The sequence below is a fragment of the Prinia subflava genome, chromosome 7 (assembly GCF_021018805.1).
Source record: "Prinia subflava isolate CZ2003 ecotype Zambia chromosome 7, Cam_Psub_1.2, whole genome shotgun sequence".
NCBI classification, from domain to species: domain Eukaryota; kingdom Metazoa; phylum Chordata; class Aves; order Passeriformes; family Cisticolidae; genus Prinia; species Prinia subflava.
The window spans coordinates 28,698,201-28,725,480 of record NC_086253.1 but is presented as its reverse complement, the minus strand read 5'-3'; positions in this window follow the sequence as shown (position 1 = coordinate 28,725,480).

Genomic DNA, 27,280 nt, shown 5'->3' with positions numbered 1-27,280 from the left:
GAGAGGAGAGAGGAGCGTCCGGACGCCTCCAGGGGTAGAGGGGCAAGAGGGGGGGGCAGAGCCTTCTGCCTTAGCATTCTTATCACAGAGGTTCAAAGGGGCGCGGTAACATTCTCCAGCCAATGAGGTTACAGATACAGGATACTGCAGGGAGGGAACAGACTGGGGATAAACCATACATTTTCCAAGGGTGAGCCAGAGCAAACCATTTCCATAAAATGCAATCCCACACATGTTGCCATGTAAAAGAAATGAAAAAGCAGAGAAGCCTTGAGATGTAATAACAGAAACAATTTTGTAGGAGAGTTTGAAGAAGCCAGCAGTTATGGATCCCATTTTTATAAATGTCATGTTCCCCATCAGTTTATCTGTTCACTACAAACAAGAATTGCTGTCAGAATGTGAGTCAAAGGCAGCAGTTAATGAAAAACAAACATCCAGAGAAAGGCAGTCAAGACGGATGAGCAGCAAAGACAGATAAGCAGCTTCACAAGAATCAGTGCAAAAATGGCTGTGTCATTAGTTGGGCAGGCTAGAAAAGCCTTTGTTCTCTCCAAGCTTGAAAGGTTTACTCTTCCCAAAAATGACAGCCTAAATGCTGAAGGTAAGCAAAGTTAAAATACACTATTCTCAGGAAACAGAAGTGGTCAGTTTATCACCAAGTGACCCCAGCTGGAAATATCCCATAGAGAAAATATTCTCAGCAGAAAGGTTTGTGTTTTACCAGTGGATGTGGTGCAAAAGTAAGAGATTGAGCAAAAAGAGCTCTTGGAAAGGCTCCTCTGGATAGACAGGGAACTGAAAGGGCTGTCTTGAGTAGAAACAGGTTTCTGCCCATCTAAAAGAGGTCTTTCTTGAGTGATTTTTAATCAACAGCTCTGTGATAAAGATACTCTCACAAAAAACTCCATTTCAGTAGGGTTTACTGCACACCTTATATCTCTTCTTTTTCCTCACAAGAAGAAGAGAGAATTATGGAGAACAAAACAATGGAAATGAGCTTAAAAATACAAAATTAGTGTTTTATGACCTAGTTATATGCTTCCTCTAGCTCCTCAATACCACCAAACTCCTTCATATTCACTTTCAGTCAAGTGTGGCAGGTAATATCCATGACATTAGTCAGGTAACTACACCACATTTCCAGGCATAATCAGAAATGCAGTGATATCAAGTGATGTTAGGGATCATAACTTACATGTCAATCACATATGTGATGTGGCTATTTTTATCTTTTATGGTTGTATCAAATTGCATGCATTTCTGAGAGAGACAATAGCATGCAAGTTCATCTAGAAGAGAACTCCAGCATTCTTCAGAGTTTTTTCGAAAACTAAATCTAAAATCATAGAATCATAAAGTCATTAAGGCTACAAAAGACGTCCAACATCAATGAACTTTTGACCAAACACCACTGTGTCAACCAAACCTCAGCACTAAGTGCCACATCCAGTCATTTCTTGAACACTTCCAGGCATGGTGACTCCACCACTTCCCTGAGCAGCCCATTCCAATTCCAATTTTTTCAGTGAAAAATTCTTCCTGATATCCAACCTGAAACTCCTCTGGTATAGCTTGAGGCCATTTCCTCTTGTTCTGTCTCTTGTTCCCTGGGAGAAAAGGCCAACCCCCCACCTGGCTATAGCCTATTTCATGTCGTTGAAGAGAGTGATAAGGTCACCCCTGAGCCTTTTTGCCTCTAGCCTAAACAAGAGGCTTTTTTTTTAGTTTTTTTTTCCTTTCCATATGTAGAGTATCTTCTTAAATTTTTTTTTTTGTGAGAAAGAGAAATTGAGTGATTGATTTCATTTGCTTGAGTGATTTTAGTTTGCATTACTGTAGATATTTGTGTATTTGAAGTCTTCTTTTTCTTTCTATTAATATAAGAGTTGTTAATATTTATAAATCTGTTGTAAATATCCAGAAAACTCTTAGGATTCTCTGAGAAAGAGAAAAAGAAGTTTTCTGCAGGAGGCAGAACTGCTGCTGCAAACAACTCACTGGCATTAGTTCCACAGCCTCCTGAATAACAGCCAGTCCCAAGAAAAATCCTATCACCTGATCCAAATAGTTCCAGGATAGTTCCATAGTCCAGGTTGAGCAGATTACTTTTTTTTTTCTTAAAACAATGTAGAAATTCAAAATCCTGAACATACAGTCTAGACTTTAATAGTAATTCTATGACTAACTCAGCTCTATTTTTTTATCCTACAATCTTTCCCAGTAAAATGAAAAGATTTAATACATTGAGGTTTTCATTTTTTTATGTCATCAAATTTTAAATACAGACCTAGTGGCCCCTGTGATTGCAGGCTACATTTGCTGAAACAGTATGTCAGAAGTTAATAAATGTGATTGGCAAGAACAAGAAAGGTCTCCCTAGTGCAGAAATTCACTTTCACATGAAACTGGACAGCTAACACAGGTGATGGTAGAGTTCAGAACAGTAGTGATGATGTAGATGAGGTACAGTGACCTATGTGAGGAGAATGTTAGAGCTCTGAATGTACCTTTGAAGAGAATTGGGAGTTTGTAGGCTCATATAACTCAGATGGGGTGCAGCAGGAGCTTTTTCTGGTTTTGCTCTACACAGCAGGAGGAAAGATAATGCAGTTAGGAAAAAAAGAAGAGTCAGTGCAAAAAGTAGCAGTTTTATTTGTGGCATTTCATGTGGACTAATGGATGTTGATGAACAGTGGAACAGATTAAATGTTTTCCATTATTTTGCTGTACCTACAGGCAGGTGCCTAGGGCTTTTATTTTATTTGTTCTACTGGAACCCTTGGGTTGTGTATAAAATTTTACTAAAGCTGATACTGAGGCAATTAACAATGAAATCATTAGCCAAGGCTAAAAAAAATATAGATAACTATTTAACTTGGCTTGCTACCAAAACCTCACATAATTATTGTACCAATAACGCAATACTAAAATTCAGCAATGAATAGATAAAATATACAAAAATGAGCAAAAAGAATGACCATTCTCTCTCATTTCAGGAAAGATGCAGATGCACTATTTATTAAATTGCCAATGGGAAAACCAACCCTGAAAAGATGTTTGTCTTTTTTTGAAAGTGAGAATAAATATCTCATCTAATGGGTTGAGAACTAGAAAATAACAAGAGATACAAGCAAAACAGAGTGAAAGAAAATATTACAATTCTTTAGAATACAGCAAAACAAAATAAGTGTATATTTATGTTTATATTTGTATATAAAATTCTGCAGTATAAAACAGGCTGTAAAGAAATTGTTACCCCTTAACCAGAGCAAAGAAAACAAATATCAATACTGCAACATGTTTCATGTAAATAACCTGCAATTATTAATTTTAAAGTACCTTTAAAAATATGACTTTATTCTTGGGAAAATGTTCATAATTTGAATTGTTTTTCATATATAAAATTTATATATTATTTCATAAAGTTTTTTATTATTTGCTTGTTTGGGATTTTAATTCATGCTTGTATTTTTGGAAGAAAAATCTATAGAATGCGAACCAGTCTTTTTTTTTTTTTCAACACAGTTAATATTATAACACTGGGGATTTTCCCCCCACCTTATATTTTGAAAAATATTTGGTCCTTAAAACTTTCTGATTTAAGGTTCTCTAATTGTACTGTGAAAATGTTGCAAATATATTCTTAGCACAAAATTTTCCTCTATGCAGGTTGAAAGCTACACAAAAAAATTCATCATAAAGCTTTGGGAAAAGAAGATGTATCCCTGGCCATGGAAGTTAGCCAGACCACAATAACACATAACTAAGGACATCATCGGACATGGAGAGATGCCAGGCCCAATTAAGATGGGGCCCAGCCGTGAGTAGTCACTGACAAAATTATTTGGGAGTAAGCAAAGCTCTGGGTCTCCTTACAGGATGGGAATGCTGAGAAAATTGAGAGTGTTTTTTATTTATGTCTGTTGTTATTAAGAGTAATCTTACAGTGGGTTATAGGAATGGCAATGGTGTTTGTGCTAACAATAAGGTTTTATAGAGAGGGATTTCTGGGCAGGGTCACTGCCTGGATGTAGTTCAGAAAAGCTCTAAAGCCCACGGGGGATGCATTTTGCCTGAAAGAACACCTCTGAATTTGAACGCAAACATGGATTTTTTTCTGTATTAAATACTTGGAAAATTATATAAAAATCTTTTTGAAAGCTCTGAGGAGAATGAAATTGAGTTATCAAACTACGAATCCAAGGCTGAATAGCAGGTGTGAAACTCTAGAGTTTCTACATGTGAAAAAACCACAGCCCTGTAAGTCAGCTATAGCTCAATTGGCTTCAAACAAGGAAAACTACCTGCTGTGGAAGTGCTTGGCTTTCTGCTGCACAGCTTTAGTGAGATGCCCCTTATGGGCAGTTTCTTTCTGCAAATCTAGATGCACTAGGTGTTAAACTTACTGAAACTCATGTGTTGGTTTCCTTAACATTATGAGAATTACATTGAGCTCTGCTGAGACACTCACTCTGTAAATGTGCAGATGGTGAAATAATGAACCAAGCTGTGATCTTGTGCCTTCAGAGAAGTTTGATTGTTTCAGTACATTTTCAATATTTTAAGCAATAAAGACTAGGAGTTCTGCTCTGTGGGTGCTTCCTATCACGGAACCCCTTATTTCTATATTTCTGAGCAATGCTAAGACAGGTCAAGATACAGATGGACTCTTGTCCATGGGTAAGAGCAACCACCTGATTCCACTGCCTGCCAAAGATTATGGAATGCACACTTTTATTCCTGAAAACTATTGAAATTATCAACCAGTAAAGAATTTGAATGACTGTAAGTATCTTACATGGTGAGACTGGGAGGAGAAATACAAATTTAAATTTCCATTGCTTTCATTCTCAAACTGCCACTCAACTGAAGAGTAAGCAGTAAGTACCTGGCTAAAGAGGCACCCAATTTTTGGCAGCTGTGAAGGATATGAAGCCAGAAGAGAAGAGCCTGCTCCTGAAGTGAGAAGCAGCAGCTGATAACATAAATTACTGCCATGATATTTGGATATGAGTAATATGAGTAGATGGAATCAAATCTTGTTGGAAAGCTCTAATCCTGAAAAGAAAGAAGCAATTCACCAAAAATGTGTGACAAGTTCTGAAAGACTAGAAATAAGCTCATGTTATACAATTCTTGTATTCCATGGTGTCTTAGTATTTTTTAGCCTAGTAAAAAGATTATTAAGGCAAAAAAACTAACTACTTACTGGAGATTTTTGTTGGTTTGTTTTTATTTTATTTTACTTGCAAGATCATTCTCTCTAGGTTTTGTGCACAGCATATTGTTCTTTATATAAAGGAATCATTTTTTAAAAAAATATTGCTTTTCTTTAACAGAAGTAAATTAAGGTATTCCATATGTGAAATATACTTCTTTTCCTGCATCACTTTACTAAAAATTAAATTGTGTTTCTCAAAATAGTATCTCACTGCCTGTTGTTTGGGGCTGAATTTTGCTTGAGATTTAAATTTTGCCAGAGCTTTAAATTTTGCCACACTAGAATAGTTCTGAACTGCATAGTTCTGAACTATATCTAGTCCCCTTACACCTCTCTATAATATTTCTGAATGTTATAACAAATAAGGGAAATAACTCCATAAATGCAGTTATAAATAGAGATATCAGTAGCTTTTAAATATTTTAGTGCTACCTGACTATAAAATGTTATCCCTTCCTGAGGGTGAGATATTGATATTTCTATCAGCTTTTTATTGATGATTGCCCATGATACATGTTCTGGTGCTGTATTTTTGAAAGTTGTCCAACGGTGATGCTGGCTTGTGTAAAGCGAAAAACCTGCTTGAGAATATGAGAAAAGTCATGGGAAATCTGTAAGGGGCTGGAAGGTCAAATGTAATTCTGCCTGCTTCCAGCTGGCTTCCCACTGTGGAGGCTGCTGTGAGAAAAGTTCCAAGAAGGATGGAGTTTGGGACAAAGCAGAGCCCTGTATGTGTGGTACACACAAGTCTTGCCACGCATATTCAATGCTTCAGGCTGGAACACAGATAGGAAACATCTGGCCATATGGAGCAACCAACATTTGGTATCTGACTTGCAGAAACTAATGGACCAAAAATATCAGCGTAAAGTCACTGTGTTATCCTGTGATAGGATCAGCATTGTGATGCTGATTTCTTAATTAAAAAATACTCAATTTTTTTATGGTATGTATTTGGGAAATGAATAAATTGTACCTTGTCCTGGTGCATACTTTCAAACCCCAAACACCCTAAGAAGTATATAAAAAACCAAAATGGTTTAGTTTTGTGAACTGTTATCCCTGAAGTGTTATCCTTGTTATTTGAAAAGGTTTCTATAAAAAAGGTTAAAAGGTCTTCAGTGTTATTTTCATCTTGTTTTTTGAAGATATAATTTGTTAAGTATACAAAAGGCTGCTCAAACTTCTTGTATTGGAGCAGATCTGGTTCATTTTAGATTGTAACTTTTTAGAATTGCTAGCTTCTTTAATATTTTAACAGAAATACTATGCAAAACAAAGTTTAACCACTGTTTTGAAAATGCTTACACAAGCATCTAGTGTCCATTTTCAAGCAGACAGTAATTTGAAATCCAAAGGGTTTGTGTGCTAAGTGTATTATTTTGTAAAAGATAAATAACTCTGGAGTTGAGTAACTGTAAATATTCCTTTATCAAGTTCATTTCAGCATAAGTTGTTAAAACACATTTTATTCTTAGAGACTACTAATTTTTAACAAGAGTATTTTCCTTTCTGTGTGTGGTATCTGGGTAGGCAGCTCCCTAGTATGACAAGACGACACAACAAGAAAAAATGAAGTTAGATTGTTTTTCTTGGATTATTCTGACAAGTGTATAGCATCCCATAATGCAATTAATGAAATAACTTTCTACCATGAAGACAAAAATATGCCATATGTCTCCTAATGCTACATTCTCGTTAATCTATTTCAACTCTCACTTTTTCTCCTCTATCCCATTTACTGTTCAGATGGGTAGCAGGGAAGTACTCCCTTTTTTTTTTTCCTTTTGTTCTAGCCTGTTTTTTGCTCTTGCCTTAACATAGCCTCTGTACATACCCTTCAAATTAAATTTTAGGATTTGCAGTTACAATGTGTGGTGATACTGGGGAGAGAATGTATTCCTCACTAGCAAATATGGTTTTGTCAGCACTCAAAATCCAGCTGTGCACATGCTGTGAACTAACCAGAAGACATCATGCCTAGGACCTGTGAACTTAATGAATAATCCTTTCATCTCCTGTGTTGTCAAATGATGAGTCCCGTATGCATTATGAGTCTTTGGGCACAGTATGATGCTGCAGCCCTAGAAAATATAAGCCATTTTTCTTCTGTCACTAACTACCCACCTGGGGATTCTCTGAATATTATGATGACCTAGGAGATTCCAAGTCATAAAAATGGCTCTTGCCACACTGGCTTATATATATCTGACAGATGAATAGCACCAGTTGAATTTTCTAAGGAAAGAAACAACCAAACAAATTAAAAGTACTAAACTTGTGTCTCATTTTATAGATAAAGCTGTTGAAAGAACAATACAGTCTTCGTAAAATAGATCAGTGTGCACATGTGTTTTAAGACCAAACTTACAGATAAACATCATTCAGAAACTTATGAGTTCTATTAATACTGATATGTGTCACTCAAACGTGACTCTTCCAGGACTGAAAGGGAGAGACATTTAATTAGAGTAATTAAAATCCCCCCGACTTCAGTGTAGCGTTAACTTTCTAAGAAAGAAAGAGGATTTAATAGAGGGGCTCACATGCACTATTTTAACTCTGCTCAGGGCTTTTCTGCAACTTTAGAAGTATTATAATGTGTTCAGAGTAGAAGGCTTTATAATTGCTTCAAAACCTGGCTAGGTTCTAGTGTTTGTCGACTTTAAGTTATTGGTTAATTCTGTTCTGGTGTGGATTGTGGTTATGGGGTGGGGTGTTTTTTTATTTTTTCTCTTTTTTCTTTCATCTTTCTTGTAAGAATATTTTCCAAGGAAATGTTGAAAGTTCAAGCCCAAATAAGAAATAAATTAGCGTTTCGACTCTATGCACCCTGCTTTAAATGCTAAAAAGTTAGTGTGAAGGATTAAAAGATTCGCAGACCTTAAACCAAGGCACTAGCAGGGACTTCCAGGAGTGTGTTGCTGGAATCTTGCCACTCGATGGCACTCTCTGTTCTGCTGTTCGATCGAGGCTCAGCTCCCCAAACTCCTCCAAGTCAGCAGCAAAGCACAAGTCGCTTTGAAGTGGTCTGCAACACGCAAGGACCCTGGGGAGAGGAGATGTGCTTGGAAGGGTAGGAAAGGGTTTCCTTTTCGCTTTCCCCCCCGCCATGTGAGGAGTCAGGAGTTGTTACTGATTCATCCCGTGGAAGGAGCCACTCTGCCCCCGCTCCGAGCCAAAGCAAAAGTATAGGTCTTCCTTCTTGAGAGCCAAAATTTTTCATTTGTTTTTGCTTATGACTGATTGACTGCTGCCAGCCAGAGAAGGTGAGACTTGCACATGTTCTGCTGTCTCTTAGGTTTTACAGACTAGTTTAAGTGACTTTCCATCGGAGTACTGCTAGGGCAAATGCTTAAGCATTAAAACAAACATGAAGACAGATCTCAAACATTTCTACTTCTGAAGGAATTTGAGCATCTATTTCTTAAATAACAGTCCCTGTAAACAAATATGCACTTGGATTTTGGCCTACTTCATTAACCCAGTCTCGTCTAGAGAGGAGAGTTGTGCAGGGAAACAGGAGGGGGGCAGGAAGGGGAAGGATGGGGCACAGTGGCATGGGATGGGGCTAATAACTCCCAGGTAGATAGTTTTGGCTTTAGCTTTAGTTTTAGTTTTACTTTACACACTGTAATCTCATACCAAATAATTCAATATAAGCTTGAGCCTTTATTAAGGAATCTTAACCTAGAGCTTTATAACTATTTTCTTTAGAACTGACAGTATTTTTTTTTCTGGTTACCTCTGTTTTTTATGGATTACTATAACCTTGTCAGTCAAGAAATATTGACTCTTCTGATGTGTTTCGTTTTCCCAGGTCTTAGTTGAATAGAATACCATCAGATCAGAATAACGTTTTATATAAGTTGGTGAGACTTGCCAAAGCAAATGTGGTTATGTTACTTTGCCTATGAAGCTTTTTTAAGTTAGTGACCAAATTGCTGTGTTTCAAGTAAATGAGTTTTGTGGCCCTTCTGCAATGAGTCTCAGCTGTAACTTCCATGAATACTAATGTGCAGGGCCATCTTGGAAGTATTTGTTTCCTCCTAATACAGTCGAGTTTGTGTTAGTAACTGCTGAAAGACGAGTCATTAGAAATAAGCCTTTTTATTGATCTTTTGGACTATATATATTTATGTATCTAATTTACAAGCTGCATTGTTCTAGGCTTTTATTTGCGTGTAAACTTCCTAAGAGTAAAGTTAGGACATGCAGATATTTCTTATTGGTAAAAACATGCCTACATGCTTGGTAGATATCATAAAAAGTATAAAAATTGTAAATTTAAGAGTTCCTTAAGGCAGCCTGGATATGGTCCTACGATCTAGCCCACTATGTGACTGCCAGGACTGTAATACCACTGAGATGTGGTAATTCACTCTGGATGTGGCTAAGACCACCCAGCCTGCAAAATGTGACACATTAGCTCAGTGTCCTGCTGCTGTGTTTAACAGTAGGAGGTGGCAAAGAGCATGTAGTAGTTACTGGAGCTTAGAAGGTTACCTCATCACTACCCTTGTTTGTGACACTTGAGCTGAAAGGCCTTCAGTTGTGCACTCAGGTCTGAATCACAGAGAATTCTGTTTCATTCAGTGGTTAAATCCAAGCCTTGAGACTCATGATAACTACAGAAACTGGTTTATTTGAGCCAACAAAAGATTATGAAGTCTGAAGCTTAACTTGAGGACAAGAGGGCAGGAATAACGGTTATTTCTCATCTTGTCAGCATGCTAAGATGACAGTGATGACAGATGATTTCCAGACGTCTTCTGGTACAACTTCACAAGAATACCTTTTCAATACTATCTCTTTTTAACTACAGCTGAGGGAATATGTGTGCAAACATCGCTTAAAATTCAACTGATCTTTGAATGACAGAGCAGTTCTGGAAAAACTTTGGTGTGGCACCGTCCATGCTTTGCCAGAGAAACTTAGTTCTAGAGTTCTTTGTGGAAGAAACAATGTCTGCATTTGATAGATCATTTAACAGCACTCACCTTTAACTTTTTAGAGCAAATCTCAGAAGGATTTTAAAATTTAGGATTTTAATAATCAGATAATACTGGAAGAAACAGTCATGAGCACTGTTGCTGTCAGCTTGTTAAACTCAGGAAACTAAACTTGGCACTGAGAGGAATGGAAGTTTCACATAGGGCTAACCAAAATGTAAGCTAGTACTGGTAAGTTATGAGCTACACTGCATGTTACATAATGTCTTACTTTCACAAAGAAAAAATGTGTTCATATTAACAGCAAAAGTACACATTCAAGCAGTAAACAAACATGATTCTGTTACACTCTTTGGCAGCTGAGACAAAGTGATATCATCAACTCTGCCTTGCATGCCCCAAGTCACATGTTGTTTGTGACTCATTTCATTTCTACAACTGCCTCTATTGTTCTGCAGAGCACAACAGTATGAAGAGATGTCAATGGAAAAGCAAGAAACAACTATTGCATTGTTAGATGGAAAAAATAAATTTATAAGTAATTCATGCTTCTCTCTTTTATCATCTCTCTCTAAAGACTATGAAACTGTTCCTGGTAAGAGATACTTCTCTTGTTTCTCATGAAGACAATAAATAAACCCTACATTTTTTACTTTAGTTATAACTATTCCTATGTTAACTTATTTTCAGTTAGTGGTTACTGCAGGTAAAGCAGTTCATGAGGGAAGGGAGGTGGACTGTGATTACATCTGAATGACTTGCAGCTTGTGTCTTCCCTTGAAAGCACTAGTAATGTGATGAAATGACTATATGAAAGAGGAGTTTCTTGCCTGGTAATTGTGGTACTGTAAAAGAAGAATCACATTACTGCTTTGCTTTCTACTAGGTGGTCTACATTTTTGGCCAAAACCAAGAAGCTTTTGGAAGTGAGGCAGAAGCTGAGGAGAATTCAGTTCAGAATTTATGAAAGATATATATTTTCCTAAAGGATTTGCCAGAATAGTATAAATTGCTTGCATACTTTGTCACTTGCAGAAATACTGATTTTGGTTAAATGTAAATGGTGGTAATTGACACCAAAATATGGTTAGGTTGCAGTTCAAACAGCAAATCTGCCTACTCAATATCTAAAGGAGAACAGTATCAGTATTGTCAATGTTGGCATATGAGAGATGCTTTGCTGTCATACCTTTTGCAATGGTGATTTTTTTGCAATAGCTGTAGGTAAATGCTTTTAAAAGGGAAGTAATTAAAATGACCACTAAGTGATTAAAAGTCACTCATAAAAGACTTACAGCAGCCAGGATATGTTTCTGGGAGCTGGAGTGTCAGGTTCTGTCTAATATTTGCTCCAGTTATTGTTATGTCAGGTGTCAGTAGGTGTCTTAGAAATAGCCTTTGTGTCCTGACACAACAAGCAGTGATTGCAGAGTGCTGGGTGTCATTTTTGCTTTCCATTACACACAGGACTGGAGGATTTAAGCTGTTCTACGGAAATACAGATAAGGAGCCACAGTAGCACTGGCCATAAGGCTCAAGTCATCTTGGTTTAGTTCTTAAACCATGTTGTAACATTTTAAGAGGGCTTTTCAATATCTCAACATATCTGTAGCCTGTCCCAGTAGGTTTGATGCTTTTTGTTAGTGCTTGTATCAATAATTTTTTAATCCAGTTTTCTTAAGTCATTTTCCAAGTGTTTAATCACTTCAGAATAAAGGAGTTAATATTCTTACTACCATCTCATAACTTACAGGTAGATATGTATTTAAAGTTGGAAAAAGGTGCTACTCAACTGGAATTTAACAATTGTGAGTAAAAAAAAATCTATTTCTTATATCTTGCATGATTGACACTTCAGAATGAAGATGATTGAATGAAAGACATACTAACAAAGATGAAGTATAAAGATATTTTGTGTTGGAATATTCTGAAGATCTGGGTCACAATGCTATTGTAAATTGCACAATGATATACATGTTTGGCATATTCAATATCACTATTAATTTATATCCTTCAATTGCCAGTGAAAGTGATGTACAATGGATATTTGGCAGGATGTGTGCAATAAGGTTTAAAACTAATAAAAAACAAGCAAATATCAACAGCAGAATCTTCTCAATAATTATTACTGGACAGGCTTTTTTCATGTATCTTCTGAAGAAGGTCCTTTCCTACTCCAGAGTTTCCTTTTTGCTATAGCTGTAAGAACTCAGAATAACTATCTTAAAATCTATTTGCCTTAAATCTTGCTGGAAAGGAAGCTGAACTCTAAGAATAACATCATTAATTACCATTCTTCTAATCTGTGTTGACTTTTTTAAAGATTTGAAACTACAGGGTCTTTCAGGATAGGTGGCAAGGTGTTAAATCTCAGAGGAAATGTCACATGTTGGATGATCTCTGTGGGATCACAGAGGTTATATCCTGATTAGACTGCAAGATCTTCTTGAGCAAGAGCAGATAGAACACAGTGTCCTGGGATAAAGCATGTAATCAAAGTGAGTTTTTTGTATTTGAAAACCGTGTAAGTAACTTCATATTTCTCCTCTACCTCAGAATCCTGTCACATGAACCTAACTGTATGTGATGATATGTTTCCACTTTGTTTCTGACACTTGAAAACTGTTGTGGAAAAACTACTGCAAATCTAGGCAGGAGGTGGACATGTAAATACTATCTGGTAGGAACAACTCTCTTGGGAATGTGAAGCGCTGTACAGAGTTATGTGAAAATAAATTTGGAATGAAAAGCAGAGCAAGTAACAATACAGCTCAATGGATAAAGTCCAGATGTTCGTTTGGAACACAACTCTCTAAGTTATAATTAGAATATGAAGGCCAAATACATGATGAATAAAACTTATAACAGTCCTTGTCACTAAATAAAAAATATTTCCTTTCTAAACTTCCCCTTATGTTCTTTATCTTGCTTGTTTCATCTATGTTTTGGTCTTGCAAGCTATGAAGTTGCAAGATGTCATGTTACTATGGAGTCCCCCACAGAGCACCTGAAGCTGTACCTTTTAAAAGATAAATAGATAATAATTCTTCTGTGCAGTCTTGTGACTCATTGAATTCTGAGTTCAATAAATAATGAAGGAGGGGAGAGAGAGGGAAAGGGGGAGATGGAGGAAGTGCCAGACCTGCTACTTCTAGGCCCCAACCTGGTTTCTTAGAATATAAAAGCAATCTAAGCTTTCTTTGGTTTTCCTTCTCTGGGTTTCTTTTTCTTCCAATAAGGATAGCTCAGTAAAAATCAGTTTGGCAAAAAACACTAAGACAGCTTTTGAAAATATGATGAAAGTTATGGATACAGCCTCTTTCAGGTAGGGTGTGTACCTAGGAGCAATGTTCAGTAGTACACAACTGTATTTAGGTTGCACTTTGTAGCTATCAAACAGATAATGTCTGCTAATAAATCAAGTGGTAAATCTGATGCTTTTTTTTTTTTCCTAAGTCTTCTACAGTTATATTAGCAACCTGATGCTGGGTGAGGAGGGCACTGTGTGGGAAATATCCACTCCAATGAAACCCTAAGTGTCCTCTTTGGTATGGTTATGAAGCAGTTCTGATGTATAGTCTTGGAATCTTGGGAAAAGTCAGGGTGGAAGTGACTTCTGGAGCTATCAGCTAAAGCTCCTTTTTAAAGAAAGGTTCATTTTCAAGGTAGAAAGGTTTTTTCAGTTGTCTTGCAGCTCTTCAGATATGGAAAATCCAAACTGCTCTGGACCCTTGCTTTGGTGCTTAACTACTTTCATTATTTAGATGATTTTCTTTATATCCAATATAATTGCTCTTGTTGTTACTCACCACTGTCACCTTGACCTTTTGCTCTACTTGTCTGAGCAGTGTTCAATTTCCTTTGTATCTCTCCTCATAGAATGCAATGAGTTTCTCCTTAACCACCTCTTTTCTGGCCTCCACAGGCTCCATTCCCGCAGCCACTCCTCACCAGTGCCAGGTGGAGGGCAGTGACCCATTCCCTTAGAACACTTAGTCACTCCCAGTGAGCACAGTCATTATACTGCTGAACCCAGCTCACTTTCTCTCTTGTGTCTGGAGGTTTTATTCACTGCTTGTTTACACACCACCTCTTAAAGAAAGTCCACTCTGTGTATTTAATTAAAAAACACACACAAAAAAACCCAACAAACAAACAAAGAAAATCCAAAAACAAAACAAAAATCCCCCAAAAAACCCTTAAAACCTGCCAAACAAACCTGAAAGAACCCCCAGCAAAATACACCATCACCTGTTACACGTTTTTCAGTCTTTGCATTGTCTGCATGTTGTGCAAATTTTTATATTTTTTTCTTACTGTTTCTTGGAATACTGTTAAGGTATACTAGAAAATTATTTCTTCATTATTTAAAATTAATTTTAATGTATTAATTACACAGAATATAAAATCTTAAAATCAGTTAGTCTTCAACAGCTTAATTCAGTTAGTTCCCTCAGTCCTAGAATGACTGTGAAATGAATGTGTTAAAGATTATGCATATTTTAAAAATGCACTCAAACCAAAACTTATCACAATAAAAATCAGAGGAATGACAAAGAGAAGAAAAAGAAAAGAGAAGAAAAAGAAAAAGAAAAGAAAAGAATCTGTAAATATTTGGCTTAGTTCTTGTTTTGGCTACATTAATTTTCACAGAAATGAGGAGAGCAAAAAATTTCCCCTTCTCAAAGGTCACTAAAAGATTTGAGATGGAAGTCATGGGAAACAGGAAACTCAGGGAATGTTTCAATATTTTGATATCAGTCTATGAATATCAAAGTGAAAGTATTTATAATCTGTTGAGTTATTCATGAGAAATACAGCATCTTCTGCAGCATCAAGAGTTATGAATACTTTCCAGCGTTTTGAAGCAAGATAGCAAAACTGTAGTCCATTCTTACTTCTGCCACATTGCCATGGGTTTAGATTTATTCCATGGGGTAATTATTAAACTTACTTTTGTCTCAGGGGTATTTTGTTTGAGTTGTTTGTTTGGGTGTTTGTTTGGGGGGTTCTTTTGTGGCTGCAGGTGGTTGGGTATTGCTCATGGGGTTTGGTGGGGGTTTTGTGTTTCTTTAAGAACAAGTACTCCGAAACAGCATGATGGCTGAAAATCTGGACCTTTTCAAATCAGTGACAGAGCCCTCCATATCACAGGGTCATGATTTTATCCAATAATTAGAGTTCTTTATCCTTACTTAAACTGCCTATAAGTATTTGAAAACTGGAGCTTGATTTCAGCAAGATGGCCTCTCTTGAGTTTAATCTCAACCTGTCCATCTTTCCATACAATTTCAAAACTCTCTTCCTCCTCCTGGCTGAGCTTTCACCTCAGCAGATGATTTGGACTGCAGTCTGTACTCTGCAGTATGATGTATGGTTGAAAGCTTTGCCACTCTACACAGCTGTCCAGTGATGGTCAACAGTAGTACTGTGGATGAATGCTCTGCTTGAATTTGAGCTTTTTGTCCAGCAGAGACTTAAAGCTTCAAGGATGGAGACTGCAGTGTCTCTGGGTAATTTGCTCCAATGTTTCCTGAGGGAACAAGATGTTTTTACATTTCAGCTTGAACATGCCCGATAATTTTTAGCTATGGCAGATCATTCTTACTATTCTCAATTTCTCTTGCGTGCAAAAAAGTCTTAATGCCTATGCTGGTCAACACTGATGAGGGAAAAACAAGAAGCTTATATTCTGATACCTGTACAAACCAGATTTTTTTGTGAACTAGAGTCTCCACTGCTAAATGTTTAATATCTAGACACGTAAACATTCTGAAATATCTTTTTTTGTTAATATTTTACTCAGTGTAAAGTGACTACATATTAATTTAATATGTAGAATTTTTTTTCTTCTTTTCTAAGCCTGGCAGTTTTCAGTTGAGTTCTGGTTCATGTCCTAATGAATAAATAACTTGAAAACAAACAAAAAAATTGTCAGTATGAGATTAGGAATTCCCCTATGTTTTTTCCTTTCTAATTTATTTGTCAGCACATGCTCAGCAGAAAAAGGAAGTGAGGATGCTTTCCTGGATGTCACCTTAGCAGCATTTTGAGAATGGTAATTGTCCTCCACAGTGCTATCAGAAGTGAAGCAGTTCTCATCTTGAAATGTTAAGTTATATAATCAAAGGAAACACATCTGGTGAAACACATCTGGTTTAATTAAATGTGACCTTTGTACAAATAATATAGATAACTTAACCAGACAAAGTGAATGCTCTGAGTAAGTAAGTAAAGATGCTTTCACTCTTCTGTATTCTTTCTAATTCATTATTACCCTGTGGTAGTTTAGATATAGCAGTATTTTCCTTATTTCTGTACCAGTCTGGAACCTAACAACCATCCTCTGGCTTGGTAAAAAAGGAAAATTTTTAAAACAAATGATGCTTAAAAGAACAAAAGCTATCCTATTCATTTTAATTATTGTTGAACCATATCATATCTTTTCATAAAGTGTAAGGAAAGGTGGTTTTAATGTCCTGTCATGAGATAGGACGTTCCTCTTGTAGCAAGGAATCTCATTAAAGTGTATTGGGTTGCTCCCATTTCAGTGCCTGGTTTTGAGAAGAGATGAGATAAAAGTATTTTTGTTAACAGTTTTACTAGGATGCAAGGACAATGCCCTTGGTGCTGGTAAGAACTGATGCTGCCATTGAGATATTAGATATGATTCAAAGAGAGGAAGCACTGCCCACACATGGAGGGCAGGAGAGGTTAGATGTAACTATTCAGTAAATGAAAAAACAGGGGAGCCTCTCAAAAATGTATGAAAATTACTTCATCCACAAGCTGTAAACAAACTTATCCTAGCAACAGGAATGTATTAAGAATTGTATTGATATAAACATCGTAATACTTGGGCTTAAGAGCTGTGTTCTTAGTAAAAGTTTGGAAAGAAGTTTGTTCAATGTGGTAAGCAGTACATTAGTGCAGCGATGCATCTCCAGAAAAACTTTAGGAACGTTTTAAGAAAAAATATCTTTTTGTTGAATTCTCTAAGATATTAACTAAACACCACACACCAGGTCAGTCATGAAGTCAACTGAAAACTGCAGAAGTCTTTCCTAGTCTTCTCTGCAGCACCTTATGAGACTTTTCATTGATTCATCATTGATCTTTTATTTCATATACAGTAGCAGAGAAGCACAGTTAAAAAAAATAATTCTGAAGACTGCAACCTCTTAATGGAGCAAATAGGCACAGACATATTTATTAACTGTTTCTCAGTACAATACTGTTTGATGTAGCCCAGACTATTTGTAGCCTTTTGGTCCATCTTGTATTTTTTTCATTATCTTCTTCACTACTGTTATATGACTTTCTAAAATTATTGTTTCTGTGAGAAGTATTTTTATGGTAAATATGTTGGCCTAATCTCCCCAAATGTTATTACTAAGGCTGTATTGCCAAACCTCTGCAGCATACATATTTTTTCAAGGTATTTATATTATGGTAAAGGATGGCATTTTTTAATAGACTTTCTCAAAAACACTTCTGCAAGGTACACTTCTGCAATCTCTAAAGAGTTAGATAACTCTGAAGTTAGATACACCAGGTGACTCTCCAGAGGGCTGCCCCAGGTTGTCTTTTAACAGCCCTTGGTGCAAGGAAATAGGAAGTATGCTCCATTTGAGCATAATGAATAATAGCAGTGGTACTTTTTACTCTGGAGAGGCAACAAGAGCTCTGCTGTTTTCCTAATGATCAGAAGAACTCACTACACACAGAAGCCTTTATATCACCAGAGTAAAAAGCTGACAGACACAACACCTTATCAATATCATACTGAAATACAGAATCCATGTTCGCTCAGTGCCAGTTGTCCATATCAGCTGTGCTTTATATCATGGAAGAGTGAAGAAAACTGTCTGAGATTTTGTGTACTAGAGATGCAAACTGAACTTCTGTCATTGGAAGGGGTAAAGGATAGAAAACACCTCTGTGAGATGCTTTATTCGTGTTAGATGCCACTGAGCCATGATTCTGCTCAGATTTGTTTCTGACAATCGGTGTGTCTCTTCTCAGCTTGCAGGTGAAATGCAGTTTCCACTATCTAAAGTGCTTTGTGTCTTTCCTCCAAAAAAATAATTGGTTTGATGATGTGCAGGTATTGCTAAACACTGGTCACAGATCTACAACACAATATCAGTAAATCCAATCACTGTTTACAGAAAAATGGTATTTTATGGAATTTAATTTCCTGTATCAAGGGACATTTTCTACTTAAAAAACACTGCAGTTTAAGTGATTGAAGAACAACTGTATAGAAGAATTTTATCCAATACTGACTATAACTAACAAATAGAAGAAGTATAGCTCCAAGTCTGAGGATCTAACAGTAGCAAAGGGGACTGCATGTAATTTATTTACTTAAAAGACAATATCTTGGCTATCTGGCATCACTTTTCCATGGAGTAGTCAGTAAAGTAGGTGAAAACAAGTAATTTAATATAAGCAATGCACAGGCCAGAAGTTAAAACAGGCTTTCAACTGCTTATTAGATGAATAAAAGAATATCATAGGTAAAATCAGCCTGTTAGGTCAGAATAATTAAGTTTAAAAAAATAAATAATTATATTTAATAAATAATAGCTCTACTAGGCTGCAATTACTTCTTATAAAGAGCTTAACCACAGCACTTGGAGAAGTCTAGTACATGTGACCCCCCCGTTTTGTTCTGTCAGTATGAAATGCAGTCTTACATGCTCCTAATTTTTGCATCAAATTGAAAAAGGAAAACTTTATTTTAGATAAATAGCCTGCATTCTTTTAGTTGTTTTTGGGTAAGGGTAAAAGCTTTTCAAATAATGCATCAAGCATATGTTTAAAATTTAATTGAAGTGATAAATTAGTGTTATATTACTTTTAAATGTCTTATTAGCAGAATGGCATTCAAACTTCTATTGACATAATTCCTGTCAAAATAATTATTTTGAATATTTTTACAAATTAAAAAATGTATACTTGTGCTTGGATAAATCTATTTCTGACAGCAACATGCTTCATTTCTGACATCAACATGCCTCATTTCTGACTCCTGAATATTCAGAACTTGTACAGAAAAACTTGTGTTCAGATCACCTCACTCAACCAAGGTAAAATTAACTCTTCCCAGATTATTTATACTTTTTTTAACCTATTCTTAAAGGCTTACAGGCCAGTAAGAAGGCTGAGAAGTCTCCCTGTTTACTGGCAGATCAAAGAATTAGGTATTGGAAAGCCTTTTTCCTGCAATTTAAACTTCTTCCTTGTTATGTTGTCTGCTATAAAGATAGAAAACATCTCTGCTCTTGCTTTTGACATAGCTAAATATTATCATTCTTTGCCCTCGCTGTTGTTCCTTCACCTTCTGCCCTTTGAGTTGAGCAACTGTGAATTCTTTTCATTTCTCTGGAAATGAAATCCTCAGAATTCTACTTTAGATAAAGTTGTTATCTGCTATCCAGGTAACATTCACATTTGAACATTCTAGGATGATGTTTATTCTTTTGGTTTGTTGTTTAAGTAACTCAGATTCTTGAGTGTGGCATCCCTGTTGGGACAGTTTCAAAAACAGGTGTGGCAAGCACACAGACCACTTCATGACTTACAGGTAAGGGCAGTTGCATGGAGCTGAGAAATGCAGGTTGTTTTTGAAGGGAAGGGAGTTGAGTTTGTCTTTCACACCCTGAAGGAATGCTGGAATTTATAGAGAAGAAAGCTATGATTGTTTGTACCTCTTGTGAGTTAGCTAACAAGAAGGCTGTAAGAGTGATAGACAAGTGGAGTCACTGGAAGGACTGGCCAACCTGATTGACTTTTATGGTGAAACAGCCACCTTGATGGATGAGTGGAGAGCAGTGGGTATTATCTACCTTCACACTATCTCTCACAACATCCTCATAGGCAAACTCAGGAAGTGTGGGCTGGATGAGTGGACAGTGAAATGGATTGAGGACTGGCTGCATGGCAGATCCCAGAGAGTCATTATCAGTGACACAGGGTCTTCCTGGAAGCCTGCCACAAGTACTGTCCCCAAAGGTTCAACACTAGGCCTAGTACTAATTTATTAATCAGTGGCTGGCTCAGAAGGCAGTCTACTCCTTCATCCAAGTTTGATGCATCAAAACTGGGAGGAGTAGCCAATACCCCAGGGTTCTTTGCTTACCCTTCAGAAAGACCTTGACAGGTTAGAGAGATGGACAGAAAGGAGCCTTCTGAAATTCAGTAAAGGCAAATGCAGGGTCCTGCACCTGGGGTGTAATCCCAGACACCAGCATAGGCTGGGACTGACGTGCTGGAAAGCAGCTCTGAGGAGCTGAAAGTCCATGAGTCAGCTTTGTTTTGCTTTTTATCTGTAAATCAGATCAGGGAAGTGCTGGATGATTTAATAAAGGCTGATAGGCTCACTTAGTCCAGTAATCGGGTCGTATGACCGTCATTCTTACAGCTCCACTGAGGTGACTGGCTGACTACTGGGACCCTTCGCCCTTTGTCATATTCACTGCCATTACCTTGCCAGATACCTCTCTCTTTCATCCGAAGCATCAATTTGTGCTCATATTTGTTGTCTACTATTTCAGCTGACCACACACACTCTCCAAGGATTTTTTTGCTCATACATCATAATAGTAATCACTGTAAACATAACTGTTCTTTGTTGGAGAGCTCGCAGGAAGCTTTTTTTTTTATGTTATTGGGTTAAAATGTTACAGAGCTGCTTCATTATGTCTGAGCTGCCACTCTACACGGGAAATTAGTGATAGGCAGTAGGGTGGGTGTGTATCTGCTTTTTATGCTGCTTATCATTTAGGATTATGATACAAATATCATATGATAAAAATATCCTTTTTAGGTAAGGATTGACATGCTTGACTTGGAGTTTCTCTGATTAAATGGTTAGAATCACTAATAAACCCACATATGCTATTCTGCCACACCCCTACCTATAGACTGAATTAATAATTTCCTCCTAATGACCTTTTCTCTCTCCTTTTAGCATATATAAAGTGTAAATATGTACACACACACACACACACACACACACACACTTTTTTTTCCCTGTACAGCTTGCTGCAGTTTGTGTCCTGTCAAAGCTTTGGCATATAAGAAATATTTGAATCTGCATCACTTCATGTGTGTACATGGACTTACTCTCCACATCTTAACCTAATCATCCAAAAGCTTGTGACAGTAAGCGTAGGGTGGTTTCCTTGTCTGCAGCAGCATTCTTTCAAAGGGAAGATTCCCTGGTGAATTCATTATTACACAGAAGTCCCACCCCCATGAAACTGCTGTAGACACATAACAGGATTACTGTTTAATAGTTTACTAGGATGCAAGTAAAATTGTTCCAGTCAGTCAGCAGCAAGCATCTTTGACTAAGGTAGGAAAATGCTTTCTTTTACATACCTCATGAAAACATAAGGAAGCATTTCTATTTATTTTCTGTACATAAAATTACTTTACATATTATATTACCGGTTCACTTTATATGACAAAAAAAGGTAATGTTTTTAACTTGTCTGAATCTGACTCTATAAAAATAGCTTGTTAAGGTTAGTGCAATCACAGTCAGTCAAACAGTAGATTTGTCAAACAGCTTTACTGTTTGGAGAGGATATATAGTTCAAATATATTTTAAAATACTAAAGGGAAAGGTTCTGTAGTTAATATATCCAATGATTTTGACAGCTAATGTTTGATGGGTTGTTGCTTAACATTATTTCCTTGTTTCTTGTAGTTTCATAGCAGCAATAAAATGAAAAAAATAGTTTCAAAATATTAGCTTTTGTATATTATGTCTTGAAAAAGGATACATTTTTTGTCTCTGAATTGGAGTGTTGATAATGGTAGTTCTCAGTACTTACAGAAAGGATTTGACACGAATCTTCTAACTTCATTAGCTAATGAATGTGTCAAATATATTCATGTAATTCTCAGGAAAGAAATTAGCTGGATCTAATAACCTAATGGGATAGAAGTGCTCTCAAAATGTAGAGCTACCTAATCGATGTGGTGACAAATGAAATGATCTGTGGTCTGCAAGGTTAGGAGTTAATTGAATGAAGAGACAGTATTGACAGTATTTTATTTTTTTAACAGCTGTTCATATATTCCTAATGGAAAGCTTGGTTTTATTTTTCCTTAAAGTAATTGCACATTCATCCTTAATTGAAATTCACGAGTTTTATCTAACAAATTGCTTTTCGGCAGAGCAAGGGTCTTTGACATTTATACATTGGAGATTTAAGTTGTCAATGTGATATATAGAGCACCTAATTGTAACTATAAGTGGCTAAAAATAATTTTAACCTGCACTGAAAATTTTCCTGTAGTCTCAGATTCTAAAAGCTTGTGTGAGTGCTGGGAAATAACTCAATTTATGAAATATATTTAATATTTTAGATACTGTTTGCTCTCCACATTACTGTATGAGGAAATATAACACATTTTTATTTTGCTGAAGCAGGTTTTCATTCGTTTGCATAGACAGGTACATACAGAATAAATTATTTAATTGACAGCTAGATTAAGACTATTTAATGACATCTAGATCCTTACTAGAGTCCTAGCCCAAATCCTAGTAAGTCTCCTTACTAGGAGAGATTTAGACATCAGAAATGTCACAAGAAGTCATGTTTAAGTAATTCTCCAGGTCTCAAAAAAAAAAAAAAAAAAAAGGAAAGCCAGCTGCTTTTCCTGCACTCCCTACTACTGCTCCATCTTTGGGGAATAAAGTCCTTTTTTCTGACCACAAACTCAGCACACCTACTGAACTCAGTGAAAGCCCATATCTGCCAATTGGTTCTGTACTTGAAGTCCATGCTCTTTACAGGGGGTTGGACTAGATGGCTTTTGGACTTCCTTTCCAGCCCAAACTATCCTATGATTTTTGTCCTTTCATCGCACATCCAGCAGCAGCTATCATGAATGTCTCAATTTTAATACCACCCAATACTGAGAAAAGGAGGGGGAAAATAATTCAGGAAAAAAAAAAGTGCTTCAGCTGCAGAAACATAAATGGTGTCATTAACTCATGTTTAAATAAAGACATGGTGAAACAAAATTAAAACAAGCTGGATAGGAGTTTGGCATGAGGTAACAGCATTGGTATCACCCTATGCTTTACCACAGGGGTGGTTGATGAACTGACAGCACAGGTGATGTCATGGTCAGTAATAGGTGTGAAGGCATGCCCAAACCCTGGGATATAATTTTAATATGGAGATATCTGAAGAAATCCAAGCTGTAGAAGGAGAGAATGTCTCAGTGATAACCACAAAAATGACTGCCATTGAAAAGCCTGGCAACCAGAGCCCTGGTTTCACCCTTCAGACCTAGGACCTCTGGAGTGACCTGTACATGCTGTGATTCACTGTGCAGGGGCATGTGGAAGCGTGTCAAGCAGCCTTCCAGGCAGATTAGATTTGCTGCCTGTGGTTTTTGGGAGTCAGTTATGCTAAATCCAGAAAACAGTAGTTAATTCATCACATACAAAAGTTTGTTATACTGTAGATATGTGACAAGCAATTTTCTTCATCACATGAAGCTTTACACAGGGAATAAAGAGTTGATAAGGAACTAGAAACTGTTTCTCAACAACCAAGTTCTTTTTAGGATGTATCTTTGGCACATGAATTTTTAGCATGTTTTTGGAGTGTATGAATTTTAGACAACTTGATTCTACTATTGCAGGGTCCAGCTCTTACCTGCAGGGCTCTTGAGCAGGGGCTTATTAAGTTTCAACTATTTGATTTCAGGGAGATACTGTGCAATGCAGCAATATGAACAGTGTTCTCCACTGATACTAACGAAGCTGTCCTGAACAAGTAGCTCTTTTCTTTCCTGATTCATACAGAGTTTGGACATATTCAATACTAATAGGACTGCCTGCTAGCCTTAGTGGGTTTAATCTATAATCATGCTTTGGCTATTGCTGAAATAATTTTATTTTTACTACAGCTTTTGATTCTGTGTTTTCCCCCAGAAATCTCACTTGTCCTCCAATGCTTAACACATACGAACTGAGCAGGTCCCCTCCATTCCTTTAGCTTGGGAACAAAAAAGCTTTGAGAATGGTATCTCAGAACTATGCGGTGAAAAAAAAAGCCTGCATCCTTTGAAACTTGACCATGAACAATAATCTGTCTTTTTCTTCTCACACTTGAGTGTCAACCATATTAAATAAGTGAAAAGTTTCTACACCGCGTGTTTTATCTTTCTTGGGTTTGTTTCCTACTCTCCCTCTCTGAAACAAAGCATAAAACATCCAAGTGCATGACTTGGACCTGAGGTGGATTTTCAGAGTAAGGTACAAAAAGAGAAAGAAAATGGAGGAGGGGAAGAAAGTGTCTAAAACTTGTATCCACAAATATTTATTGCATATAATTCATGTTTTTTTAGTTACAAAAGTACAAAGAAAAGTAACTCGTTCTGACCAAAGTGCAATCTGACCGTATAGTGAGGATATAAATCCCATATCTTAGAAAATTAGGAGGGATGCAAAACACAAACATCTTGTGTGGGGAGAGAGGGAAGGAGAAATCCTTCATTGCCTGGCAAAGAAAGAACTTATGTTACTACTTTTATTTACTGTAGAATTAACTGCTGTCCTGTCCCTACTACACAAGTCTTACAGTAGGATAAAAGTAAATTGGCCAAAGGGGACTTCATGATGAAATTGCCTTTTGCAATCCCTTTTATTGCATTTTTAACGCTATATAATAACAATTAAAAACCAGAGGGCACTATGAAGTGCACTTTGGAAGGGAGAGCAGGGAGGGGCTTTGGGACAGGCTTTTTTTGTGGTTTGGGGTTTTGTTTGGATTTTTGTTTTTTAATGTGTAGGAGTTTTTTGAGTTTTGGTTTTTGTTTTTTTGTTTAAATCTACAAAAAGCTGCTTCAGTTATGTTGTTAGAAGGTTTGAGAAAAATTAATAGCAAAAATTTTAACACACTGTTGATAATATTATGTTCCTAAGCACCTCAACCACTTTTTCACTAGAGAAGCAGGTTTGAGCTCCTAAAGTTTCTTTCTTCTGAATTTCTGAAATAAGTCCATGCTGACTGTGATAACATTGCCACAGAGGCAAGGCTTGGAGCATAATGGACTGATATTTTTTAACCTCCACTTCTCTCTCTATTGAGAGCTGGTGAAAAGAGGGAATAATATTTACAGGAATAGAGATTTTACTGATACTGTCGTGCAGGGCCTTGAGGACAAACAGTCATCATAGAGTACATTGATAGCATCTTCTTAATAACTCCCCTATACCTGCTCACACTGACCTGGCTAGTAGCTGGTAGCTAATAAGGCTGCTAATCTGCTGGGTCTGATATATGCACCTCTGAATGACAGGGGGACTTTCATGCTAATAGTTGGTCTTATAAATGCTTGTTGCAGATCACCAGAACAAAATCCCTTTGCTGTGCTGAATATTCTGATTTCAGTATATATTTACGAAATTACAATACGATACTTTACCAGGAGTGAATCATACAGAAATTGAGATACATAATAAAAAGAAGCCTTTTTGGAACAACAACATAACAACATAACTGCAGCAGCTTTTTTCTTGCTGTTCATTGGGCTGAGGAAGACATATGGCTATCAGTTAAAAAAAAAATAAGCCATAAAACCAAAAATATACACAAGTCATAAGTTGATTCCAGACTTTGTGTGTAGAAGGGCAACTATATTATTTTAAACTAGGTCATCTAGATCATGTGCAAAATATTGATCAAGATACTGTACTGCTAAATAGTTATTTTCTTAAATGCTATCTCATACTAGCAATCTGAGTCTCTGTCAAGGAGGGAGAAGGATTGTGAGAAGAGTAAGAAGAATTATTTTGATTCTTGAAATAAATGAGGAAGAAAATAATATACTGTTAAGATACTATCTCTTCTTTTTTTGTTTGTTTGGTTGGTTTTTTCCCTGATGTCAAGACACAGATCTGTGACTTTGACACAAAAGAGAGGCATTTTCTTCCTTTCTTATCCAAGAGTCATCAAATAAATCTCTGTCAGGTGAATCTAATGTTTGCAGAAAAGCAGCTCCTGTAAGAAGCATCCAATTAGCCTACTTATGTCACTTAGTACTCTGTGCTTTAGTGTTCTCTGACTATAGATTAGTTTCTGTGCTCTAATTCCTGCTATTAATATTCACCCACCATAATCTTGCTTTGCTGTGCATTATTTATCAAGTTTAAAAGGTGTTATAGCAAGTTTAACTAGGTAACATGAAAAAATTGTTGTCCAAAAAGTGTTTTTAACCTGAACAGTTCACACACTGGAGAAGACATGAAAGATGTTATTTAAAATGAGACAACTTTACAGATACTAGGGACATGTTCTTTGGCTTTTTTCCTGTCTGTATAACCATCTGTTTCTTTAAATGTTAGGAATGAAACTAAATTTCTATATAATTTAATTTTAAAAAATTTAGAAGTTGGAAATTTGAAAAAAAACCCTGTAAGTATACCAAAGGGAATCTTCCCTACCAGATGGGGACTCAAGTTACAAACTATAAAAGTGGTTCCTACAGACACTTCCATAGTCTGTTGGGCAGAAGTGCTCTTGTAGATGCTTCTTTAAGAGCTATTATTTCTTTTAGGGTAGAAAACAGTCAGGATGGCCATGGCCAGAGCGGGGTGGTGAATGTTGCTACGTCCAGCTGGCAGCTGGTCACCAGTGGGGTCCCAGGAGGCTGGATGTTGAGCCCAGCCCTGGTTAATAGCTTTGACAGGATTCTGGGTGAGACAGTTGAGTGACAGTCAGTCAGTTTGCAGATGACACCAAGCTGGGTGGGAGTGTTGATCTGCTGGAGGGCAGGAAGGCTCTGCAGAGGGATCTGCACAGGCTTGATCAATGGGCCAAGGAAACTGTATGAGGTTCAACAAGGCCAAGTGTCAGGTCCTGAGCTTGGGTCCCAACAACCCCCTGCAGTGCCACAGGCTGGGGGCAGAGTGTCTGGAAAGCTGCCCAGCAGAAAAGGACCTGGGGGTGCTGCTGACAGCAGCTGGACTTGAGCCAGCTGTGGCCAGGTGGCCAAGAAGGCCAATGGCATCCTGGCCTGTGTCAGCAATGGTATGGCCAGCAGGAGCAGAGAAGTGACTGTCCCC